General features: G+C 48.7%; 1 long non-coding RNA gene and 1 pseudogene across 1 annotated transcript; one reads left to right on the plus strand and one right to left on the minus strand.

Moving 5' to 3' along the window:
• Nucleotides 1-211: 211 nt before the first annotated feature.
• LOC127666237 (uncharacterized) lies at nt 212-2,789 on the plus strand. Its single transcript, XR_007973576.1, has 3 exons — nt 212-282; nt 1,920-2,004; nt 2,600-2,789. It is a non-coding gene; the product is annotated as an uncharacterized LOC127666237 (long non-coding RNA).
• Nucleotides 2,790-8,890: 6,101 nt separating this feature from the next.
• On the minus strand, nt 8,891-9,714 carry LOC127666025 (immunoglobulin omega chain-like; annotated as a pseudogene).
• Nucleotides 9,715-11,689: the final 1,975 nt, after the last annotated feature.

Consider the following 11,689-nt stretch of genomic DNA (forward strand, 5'->3'; position numbering starts at 1 on the left):
AGCTGCTGTGTCTATTTTGCAACTGCCAGGAACATTTTATATTTTTCAGAACTCAAGGGTGGCAGCATGCCTCTCTGGGGGCAAGATAACTTAGTTTGAAAAACAAAATGAAGTTTTTTCTGCTACTCTAATCCCTTCACTGACACTGACTCTGGGGCAGTGGTGGCCTTGGAAGAGGCCTGGAAGCCTGCCTTAGCCCTACCCCACCCACCCCAGAGATCTGTAACTCTCTAGCCGCTGTGACCAAACCAGAGCCCCGCAGAACCCCCACATACAGCACCGGTAAGAAGACCGGCAACTTCTCTCTTCTCTGCTGCTTCCATAATGCTTCCTGCAAACCAGACTCAGGAGTGGGGGACAGACAGGTTCCCACACCCACACAGCATTTCATACTCCTAGGAACACAGTCTTAGAGCCAACAACAGACCTTCCTAAGAAACAGTGGAGCTAATACCTCCAGCTCTGTCAGCAAAATCCATGGCTCCAAATCTTGCCAGAACTGCGTGTGGCACACACCCAGACCTCACAGCAAGGGAAGGCCCTCCCGAGCAATCTGTGCTGAAGATGGGTCGAGGGAGATGGGTTCTGGGGCTTTTTGCATGGAAGATATTGTGAGTGAAGAGCGGTGGCCTGTGTCCAGCCCAGATCAGGCCACTGGGGAGTTGGACTGCGCGCGTCCCCATGGAACTGCTGGGTGGGCGTCGGACTGTGAAAAACTGAGGGACCCTGCTCCAGGGGTGGAGAAGGGCAGTTCACGGGGTCCCTGGGGAACTGGCAGGGCAGAGCTTGTGGGTACTTGAGCTTTACAGAGGTCGAGGACAACAGGTTCTCACTCTTGGACACCGCAGATGCTGCTGGATTGTCTCCTAAGAGCTGAGAACAGGGTGGAGGCCCTCGAGGCTAGGTCTGACCCAGGCCAAAAGGATGTGAGGAAAAGGAGAGGAACTCCAGCTGGCTCCTGTGGGGACGAGTGTCCTTGGCTAGCTGGCTTGCTCCGTGGGTGGCTTGGGTTGGTGGCAGCCATGGCTTGGACCGCTGGGAGGCTTTCTAGTGGGAAACCAGATGTGCAACTCTTTAGGCAAAGAACTACACTGTTGTTCCAGCACGGCGGGTCCACCAGATAAGAAGATAAGAAGAGGCTGTTCATGGTTTTAGAGAGTTTGTTGTAGAGAAGTAGGGGGAGAGAGAGAGAGAGAGAGAGAGAGAGAGAGAGAGAGAGAGAGAGAGAGAAGAGAAGAGAAGAGAAGAGAAGAGAAGAGAAGAGAAGAGAAGAGAAGAGAAGAGAAGAGAAGAGAAGAGAAGAGAAGAGAAGAGAAGAGAAGAGAAGTAGAGGCCAGCCATGGCCACGTGGAGAGAGGGGAGGAAGGGATTGGGGAGAGAGGGGGAGCAAGAGGGTAAGAGAAGAGCAAGAGATGAGTGAGAGAGAGGGGGGAGGGGAAGAAGCCCTTTTTATAGTGGGCTGGGCCCACCTGGCTTTGCCAGGTAACCGTGAAGAAGAGCATACCTGGTTTTTGCCAGGTGACTGTAGGGGTGGAGCCCAGACAATTCCAGGGGCTTGGGCCATTGCCCTGTGCGACTGATGGCCACAGAATTATGGAGAGCTGAGGGCTCATGTCAGAAGCCTAGTGTCTGGGAGTGGCCAACAGCTCTGTCCCTTGTAGAATATCTGCAGGTTCTCTTGGGGTTAAGCCTCACTCAACCAGAACACAGACTGCCTTTCCTGGTCCCACAAGATATAACAAGAAAAGTGTGAAAAGTATAGAGTCCAGCATGGCCTTGGTGGGGACAGAGTGACAAGGTTCCTGTGCCTGGGACAGAGACAGCGGGTGTGGGCCTCCACGAGTGTTGATGGCTGCTGTGGGCATAAGGCTTGTTTGTATAACACTGCACTGTACATATTTTTACATTTCTCCTCCAAGGAATGTCTTTCCTGTTAATGTGAATGATGAACAGAGACAGCATGAATCTGGGAGGCCAATGTGTGACTAATGTCTCAGCAAAATGGTAAATGTGGGGACCTTCAGGGCAGCCCTTAAGGCTGTGGGCAAAAATTCTAAAAACATGAGTTCAAAAATAGTGTCTCAACTATGTAAAATGTAAGGATGCAATATGAATTACATGAGGAGCTTCACAAATCTAAAGGAACAAAAACAATCTTGCTGTGAGCCAACGTGTCATAAAGATATTAAGGAGGGAGATGGAGAGATTGGGAAGAAGTCAAAGGAGAGCCCACCCAGCTAATTTTCTTTTATGCTTACAAAGGCAGACAGATTCCTGAGTTCAGGGTCAGCCTGGGACAGAGTAGGCACAGTTGTAGTAGAAACAGTAATTTCAGGGCAGTGTCCATCCACCCAGCTAGTTTATCCTCAGTGCTTAACAGAGGCAGGCAGATCCATGAAGTCTTTTGTAATGTTAAAAAAAAAATGTGTTTGCTGTCTCCTAAGAATCAAGAAGCTGGGGTCAAGGGATGCTGATTCATGGGATAGTCAAAAGGGGACCTGGGGTAATGACGGAATTGGCGAAGGACAAGGGCTTCCAGCAGGAATCTGACATTAGGGCATAATAGGGAAGTAAGTTACAGCAGGAATTTTTATCCTAGGGTGGAGTGCTCCGAGTGAAGGTGAAGTTCATTGTTCCTCCAGGTCTGCGAATTCCTGAATTAAGCAGGTGACCCACCCAGTTGCCTGAGCAGTGGAGCCAAGGACCACCAGATGAATTCCCTGGAACTCAACCTGGAGTCTGGGGGGAGGGGCTTGCCCAAACTGTTAAATGTTCTGACTGCCATTAAAGTTGGGGCCTAGATTGGTAAACTATAAACTATAGTCCTGGCCTCCTTCTTTTCTTCCCTTCCCCATCCATCCCTCAGCTTCTCTTCCAGGATCCAGTTTGTAGTAGCTGCAGGCAGCTACAGAATACAACAAAAAGACTGGGCTTGTGATCTACAAGAGAGGAGCTCTACAAGAAATCTTTAGAATAGCAAGTGAGACCAGCTTGAAGGAATGTCTTGAGTAGGAAAAACAGAAAGAGATGTTTGGAGATGTCCAGAGAAAGCAAAATCTGGAAAGCTGTCTTGAGCAGAGCACAGGCTGGCCTCACGATTTAACTTTGAGTCATTTGATTCTCCACTTTCGAAACACCCCTTTTTTCAGAACTCCTCTCCAAGATGAAGCTGGTCCTTGTCAAGAAGCATCCCTGGAGAAAGGGGAAACCCCTATGGGCTGCAGAGAGTGAGGGCTGTGTAGAGCCCAAAGGCCTGTCATACTGGCCAGCCAATAGATTTAAAGGTCAGTATGCTTAGCCAATGAGTTTTTATTATTATTATTAAACTAATAAAATGTATTTTAAAATATACAACTCAGTATTGACATTTTCTTAAGTCATCAAAATAATTTATAATAGTTAAATGCCTCTCAAATATGCATGATATCTTCTGAAACTAAAAGTAATATGCATTCAACCAGTTTTAAAAATCTATTTGGAACATTAAACATGACAGAAATAGAAAAGAAAAAACCTCTTATGAAGTCCTCTATGAAAGGAAATTGTGACAAGTTTCTGATTAGATGGAAACTGCTGCATCTCCAAGTAAGAATATGCAGCATAACTGTGATTTCATAGAACGAACTGATTGGTGTTCCTTCTGTTTCTATTTTGTGGAATAGTTTGAAGAGCACTGGTATTAGGCATTCTTGGAAGGTCTGATAGAACTGTATGCTAAACCCATCTGGTCCTAGGCTTTTTTTGGTTGGGAGACTTTAATGACTGCTTCTATTTCTTTAGGGGTTATAGGGCTGTTTAGATGGTTTATCTGATCCTGGTTTAACTTAGATATTTGGTATCTGTCTAGAAAATTGTCCATTTCATCCAGATTTTCCAGTTTGGGTGAATATAGGCTTTTGGAGTAGGATCTGATGATTTTTTTTAATTTCCTCAGTTTCTGTTTTTGTATTTACCTTTTCATTTCTGATTTTGTTAATTTGGATATTGTCCCTATGCTCTCTGGTTAGTCTGGCTAAGAGTTTATCTTGTTGATTTTCTCAAAGAACAAGCTGTATGGGTCTGCTCTACAGGGTGGCCAGGAGAGGGCGCTAAACTCTTGGCCTCCCCAGAGCTGTAGAGAGTTGGGAACCTGCACGTTTGACTTTTCCACCTTATCTGTTCATGTGCTCTGGGTGACTTTGATTTTACTAACATACAAATGCAGGGTTGTTTCATTTGATTATATCTTTTTAAGAAAAACACAGAACATATCTATTTTTATTTTTCTCTCAAGTCTGTTGCTGAGGAAAGGAAAACGATTCCATTCCCTATCACTATTAGGACAAATGGCTATCTGAGGCGCCCGCCGGTAGCTTGCCAAAGTGCACGTTGGCTTCAGGCTCACCCAGAGCCACAAGCACCTGTGCTCCTCTCACGGATTCTCACCCCATCCCCCACCCTCAGCCTCTCCAGCTCCCGGGCCTCTCCCCAGCTTCTCCTTCCCTGGTTACCCAGTTATTCTGGCTGCGCTCTCTCCTTGTCTTCCTGCCTTGGCCCCTCCCCTCTTTCCCACTCTCTTGGTCTCTCTTGCCACAGCCTGGTCCAATCTGCTGACCAGTTTAATTTTACTGCTTTCCTCTCTGCCCTGGACTCTCCCAGATGCCTCTGGCTGTTCTCTCCCTCATTTCTACAATAAATTTCTACAATTTCTCCCTCATTTCTACAATAAAATTTCTCCACCATATCTTGGGGCAGTTACGTCCTCAGTTTATATACTCACTATAGTTGATACATAAACAGAAAGAGAGTCCAAGGCTTACCCTGCCTTTACTATTCAAATAGTCCCTCAACGTGGCTAAGTTATCAGCGAAGTGGAGAATTTTGAGGTGTGGTCTATAGTACAAGTTTGGGGTTTTTCTTTAAGACTGGACTAGTCTAGGATTCCTGCCTCCTTCTCCTCAGAACTGGGGTTGCAGCATGGTCTCAGTACGGAGGCAGTTCTTGGTGTTACTTTGTGTGTTTATGGCATATGTATATATTATGTGTGTATCTACATGTGTGTGCACACGCTCATTTGTATGAGTGAGTGTGGGCGTGCATGTGCCACTGGATGCATGTGGAGGTCAGAGGTTAACTTCAGGTGTTGGCCTTTCCTCTTGTTTGAGACAAGATCTCCTTCTTGCTTGCTGCCCCTGATGCTGGCCTGAGCACTTCCAAGGCCTCTCCTGTCTGGAGTTCCCAACTCCCACAGGGGCTCTGGTATTACAGATGTTTGCTACACGCACCCTTATACATGGGCTCTGGGGGTTTGAACTCAGGCCCCCAGGCTTTATAGAAACGGCCATCGTCCCAGCCCTAGGAGGTTCTTTATAGCACTTTCTCTAGTTAATAAGTGAAAGAAGAATGCTAAAATGACAGTATGCCCTTTCTATGCTACATAGTGAGCAAATGAGTGGGACAGTGAGCATCTGTCACACGACGCTCCCCTGTGTGACAGGATGCTCTCCCTCTGCCCAGGCCTCTCCCCTAGCTCACTCTGCAACACACACCATGACAGCACTGGCTTTTTAGACTCTTTTATTCTAAGGGCCACCCTGTAAGACCCCGGGAGCTCCTGAGATCCCCTCTCCTCTCTGGGTCTCAGGACCTTTCTCAGGTGGGAATGTTTGAGCCGCTGATACATGTCCGAGGTCTCAGTTCTTAGAACCCCACAGCCTGCTTCTCAGGGCTGCCAGGAGTCCTCTTGGTTCCTGAGTCGGTGCAGTCCCCGGTAGTGAGTGGGTCCCAACACTCTGGGGACCCGCCCTCTCCAGCAGCTCTCCTGCTCAGAAGGTTCCCCACACGCCCTCACGCAGTCGGCTCCTTCAAGCTCTCCTTCTCCAGGCCCCTCTTGGTCACAGCCCACAGTCACTTGTTTCAACTGTCAGACAACAGAGGATGGTAATGTGACCGAGGAGAACAATGGACAGACAGAACCATGGGGAGACAGATGTACAGAGACAGAGAGTGGCCAGTCACAGAGGGAAAAGAAATCCGAGCAGCTTCCCAGTCTGAGGAAATCACAGTGACCCCAGCAGCTAAGGAGAGCTAACGAGTAACCAAGGAGTCATTGGCTGGCATTTCATCGCTCGCTCGCTCTCTCGCCTGCCTCTCATCTCCTAGAGCGTTTATCACACACCGAGGATCCAGCCAGCTGGGAATTTGTAAGAGTCTTGCTAAAAAAAAATAAAATAAAACAGAGCTGCGAGGCAGGTGCGAACTGTAATGAGGAAAACAGCCTGTCTGCCCTCTGGAGGGGGATAACAACCGCAGAGCGGCCAGGAAACAGATGTCCAGCGAGGGGGAGGGGCGATGGCTGTGGCCTCAGCATCAGTGCAGACAGAGGGAGGACCAAATCCAGGAGCAGGAAGTCCTCCCAGCATAAACAGCTTGAGTGAAGGCTTGGAGGCCACCAGGCAAACCAGGCACCTGATCAATGGCAGTGAGCTGAACACGGCAGAGACGGACCTTCCAGACGAAAGGGACAAGGAACGGGACTTTACGACCAGGATCTGGCCAGTGTCCAAAGGCTGGATGGTGGGGAACCTGACTTCTGCCCCTCAGTCTGAGCTCTTTTCATACACCATATGCAGTTGTGTGGGTCTCAGCAGAGATAAGCCACAGCGGGGAAATACACGTTGAATTTCAAAGGCAGAGTAGCAAAGAAAAACCAGTGCCCATACATGCCTGGAATAACTACTGCACATTAAATGGTTATATTGAAGATATGTTGTGTTAAATAAAATACATCTTAGAATCATTTCACCTGTTTCTTTTTACTTTTCAGAAACTATTTTAGAGATAGAAAGTTCCCTTTGTTGACCAGACCAAAAACTCTTGACTCAAGCAATCCTCCTGCCTCAAGCTAATGAATAGCTGAGACTGTAGATTCATGCCAACATGTCTGGTCACCCTTTTAAAAAAATGTAATCACTGGTGCAGAGGTTCTCAACCTTCCTAATGCTGCAGCCCTTTAATACAGTTCCTCGTGTTGTGGTGACCCACAGCCTTTCATTGCTACTACATAAGTTTAATTTTGCTACTGTTATGAATCATAATGTAAATTTCTGGTGTGCAGGATATCTGATATGTGATCCCAAGGGTGTTGTGATCTACAGATTAAGAATCTCTGCACTTGTGGGTCTGAAGAGATGGCTCGGTGGATAAACAGCACTGCCCACTCCTCCAGAGTACCCAGGTTCGATTCCCAGAACCCACTTGGTGGCTCATAACTATCTGTCACTAGAGGCCCAGGGGATCTGAGGCCCTCTTCTGGCATTCAGGGATACCAGGCATGAATGTGGTTGGTGCCTGGACATACTTGTAGGCAAAACACTCATGAACTAAGCTAATAATTAAACTTTTTTAATGTAGCCACTAGAAAATGGGAGCTACAGATGTGGTTGTCCCACGTGCTTAGAACACAGGGCGCAGGCAGAGGTGGAGTGAAGGCAAGTCTGGGGGACGGAATGGTAAGGTAGATGAAAGTCAGGACAAGCAGGGTGAGAGGCAGGAGGTCCAGTGGTGGCCAGGTGAGAAATGAAACTGACAGGGAGGAAGAGCGGGCCACACCCATGACCGCTGAGCATTTCATGTAGATTAGTCAGTTAGGCGGTCAAGATGGCGCAGCTCAGTGGGAAAGGAGTTGCTGACAAGTTCTGGGCCTGAGTTCCGTCCCTCGGGTTCATGTGGTAGAAGAGGAGAAACAGCCTCTGACCTACACAGGTGACACTGGGACCACTGCTTTATGAGTAAGAGTCCTGGGTCAGAGAACGCAAGAATGACCATGACATGTGTCCTCCTCTCAGGAGGAGACCCTGGGAATCACTTAGCTGTGGTAGATAGGTGTTCTCAGCCATGTTTGAAGCCACAGAGGACACCATTTTTGCCTGGCACCTCCTTTAGGTAAAGGACATCCATGCAGTGCAAACGCCTCCTGCGCAGGTTCTCTCTCAGGCCACATCCTGGACCGCATCCCTGGATTTCCTGGCACCAGGCTGTGGCCAGGACTCTGTAATCTTTTCTATCCTCGTCTCCTGCAGCCAACAAGCCTGGTATGGCCTCAATGGACCACGTGTCTCGTATTTCAAGGTCTGCCCACAGGCCATGGCTCAGAACCCAAGCTGTGAAGACCCTCAATGAGACCCCAAGCAGGGATCGCCAGAACCCAGGCAGGAGCTGTGGGACTCCTCCCAAGCAAGGTTAGCCTTTTGTGGTGAGGACCACATCCTGCCCTGCCTGGCCTCTCTCTCTAAGCTAGCTTTAATAGCAGCCTCACAGGGCACTCACCCATCATCTATAGCTGCTTCTGTGCTCTAAAGACAGAACTGGGTATTTCAACAGAGTCAGGATGGTCCACAAAGCCAAGGCTGGTAACATCTGACCTTTGAGAAAATGCTAGCTGGCCCACCACTCCTCCACACTGAAGGCACGTGCATCTCAACAACCCCAGGCCTTCACTGCTCTCTGGAGCCATCCAGGGAGGACTCACCATGGAGAGCATGTGCTGTGTACTGCATCAGGCAGCAGGGGCCACACCCACAACACACATGACAAAGGTCTGTCCATCCCAAAACACCTCTAGTAACAATAAGGGGAACCTGCTCCACACCTGTCACTTGGCACCTGCTCTCCCCCAAAGCAGAGGCCCAGTGGTGGCATTTGCTGGGCTCTTTACTCTTTAACTGTGGAGGTGACAACAGGAGACCCTGTCCTTTGCAAGGTCCCCCTCCAAGACGTTTTTATCATCCATTTGCCCGTGATCATAACAATAGGGCTCAGACAAATGCTCTGCCTCAGAGATGGGTACCTGGCCAAACTGAGCATGACCTTTGACCACAAACCAGCCAAACCAAAGTCAGTAAAAACAGCTTTAATTCTACAATCCAGCCCCCGATGGGGCTCATAGCGACACCGCAATACAAGGAAAAGCTGGATGGCTCCAGCTTCCTGGCTCTGCGAAGCCCCATGTTCTACCCCTCCTTCCCATACCAGACTAGCCGAGCAAAGCAAACTGTGTCTTCAGTTCAGGGTGGGGATGTCTCCAGATCCCGAGTCGGTGGGCTGCTTTTCTCCTTCCCACTCCCTCTCCGTGCTCCTCTTTTCCTGGCTCCGGAGCCCCACGGCGCAGTAATACACGGCCTCGTCCTCGGGCTGCAGTTCCGAGATGCTTAGATACCCCAGGTTCCTGGCCGGATCTTTGGACCCGGAGAAGCGAGGGGGGACATTGGGACCCTGGTGCTTCAGTAAATGCTGTAAACGCCGATGTCATGGCTGCTGCTCAGGGTGCAGGTGAGGCGGATGGTGGCTCCCAGGGAGGAAGAGGCTGATGAAGGCTGATGCAGCGTGGGCTGAGGGCCACAACCTGAGAAGACAGACGCGTGCCCATCACTGGGGCAGAGCAAGGCCAGCGGAGGGCCAAGGAGGCTCGGGCCCCAAGAGTTCCCTTACCTGTGAGGTGGGCCAGCAGTATGAGCAGGACAGCCGTCCAGGCCATGGCTCCAGACCCGCAGGCAGCACCCTGCCCCCTACAGCTGCCCCACCGCTCCTGGGCCCTGACCAGCTGGGGAGCACTGTCCTCCCTGCTCTGAGGAGAGGGTCATTGCATCCCTGGTTCCTGCTCACCTCCCTCCCAGGCTTTCTGAGCTCTGTAACGGCTCTTTCCAGAATGGTCTAATGGAAGCCTTTGTGGCTCTGGGTTTGACCCAGGGAAGGAAGCACCTGCTAGAAAGTCACTGGCCAGAACCCAGGAGCTGCTGGTGGGCTCGGCTCCCTGAGGGAGAGAGACCTCAACTCCCCGCTGAGTGGCTGAGCTCACTGAAGCAGATCTGTAGTTCATGTTGAAGTGCCTGGTGAAAGGGATGAGAGGATCCACCCTCAGGTGAATAAAAAACACCTCTTCATGCAGCAGGAAAGTGGGGTTCCAAAAGAGGAGAATGCTCTGATCCCTTCTGAGCCACAGAAGAGCCTTCAACCTGGACCTTCCCCACCTAGAACAAAGTGGCTTTAAAAAGAGAAAGTAGCAGGGGGCCTAGCTCCCTGCCTCCCCATACTCAACTCACTGCGCATGTGCCTGCTACAGACTAAACTGTACCTCAGTCTTACATTGAAGCCATATTCTTCAATGGACCTATATGTGCAGTTGGGAGTGTTAATGAGTTCCAGGTTTCCCGCTCTTATGAGCTATAATGGTTAATATTAGTTTGAATACTATGCTGGTGTGTGTGTGTGTGTGTGTGTGTGTGTGTGTGTGTGTGTGAAACAAAAATGCCTCTAGCGTATGAACCCTAGTCCCCTAGTTTGTACATGCTGTACCTTGTCAGGCCTTCTCCCCTTTCCCCAGATGTTGAAGACTATTTTTTTTAAATGATTCATCTACCAATTTTATGTGCATTGGTGTTTTGCCTGCATGTATGTCTGGTGTTGGATCCCCTAGAACTGAAGTTACAGACATTTGTGAGCTGTTGGGTGGGTGCTGGGAACTGAACCCCAGTCCAATGCTCTTAATTGAGGAGCCATCTCTCCAGCCCTAAAAAACTATTCTTAAAATGAACTGATAGTGAAAATGTTTCTGTTCTTGAAAGATAGGTCGCAAGTCGTAAGGTGAACTTATGCTGTTACAATCAAGCTTGCTTACTCGGACAACTGCAAGACATACATGTTCAAAAAGGCCTTTCGTACATGTATGCAGGATATGTATAATCTTGTGGGTTTGCCTTTACAAGCCCTGGGCTGATATAACTAGGTGCATCTTGGGAGTTCTCTCAGGTGTAGTCCTGGTACTGGTATCTGAATGTAAAAATCCTCTTCTTACTAAAATTTATTCATGTGGGGGCTGGAGAGATGCCTCAGCAGTTAAGAGCACTGACTGCTCTTCCATAGGACCCAGGTTCAATTCCCAGCACCTACATGGCAGCTCACAACAGTAGGCTTAAATTTTTCAACCCCTTCTCTTAATAAGTGTTCCTAAGCACTCTAAGCTCCCTTCTGCCCTCCCACCCACCAGAAGCAGCAGGAAGAGAGATCATGAGGGTACAGGGAAGTGGCCTATTTAGAAATGTGCTTTGGTACAAATCAAATCTGTGTTGTCAGGAAATCAGCAGTTCAGTTTACAGGTGTCAGCAGTGGCAGCTCGATCCACTCACAAACACTTCACGAACATACCAGCAGTCCAGTTCATTAGTTCCTGGATAGCAAACACAACTCAGCTACTGAGGCACAACCTGTCGTTATCAAAGAATCCTTCATCACATGTCCTTTCATGTGATGGATTTATCAAAACTTCCTTTCATATTTGTCTGCTTCAATGAAACATTCCTTCACCTGTCTGCTTTAGCAAAACATCCATTCACCTGTGTTCACATCAGGAAAATATCCTTTGACATAACTGACTTTCCAAAGAAGCCAGAAGTTTCCACTTCACACAACTGTCTGTAACGCTGAGATTTGACACTCTCACACAGACATACATGCAGTCAAAACACCAATGCATATAAAATAAATGTGAATAAATTGTTTTTAAAAACTGTATTTTTTGGTCATGGTGAATCTTTGAGCAACCCCAGACCTGTAACATTTGGACAGAGATCTGGGTGTTCAGGCTGCTTCTCTTTCTGGTTCTGACCAGCCGTGAGCCCTTGGGGTTCCAGGGAACTGGGAACTGAGAAATAGG

The sequence above is a fragment of the Apodemus sylvaticus genome, chromosome 15, assembly GCF_947179515.1.
Source record: "Apodemus sylvaticus chromosome 15, mApoSyl1.1, whole genome shotgun sequence".
NCBI classification, from domain to species: Eukaryota; Metazoa; Chordata; class Mammalia; order Rodentia; family Muridae; genus Apodemus; species Apodemus sylvaticus.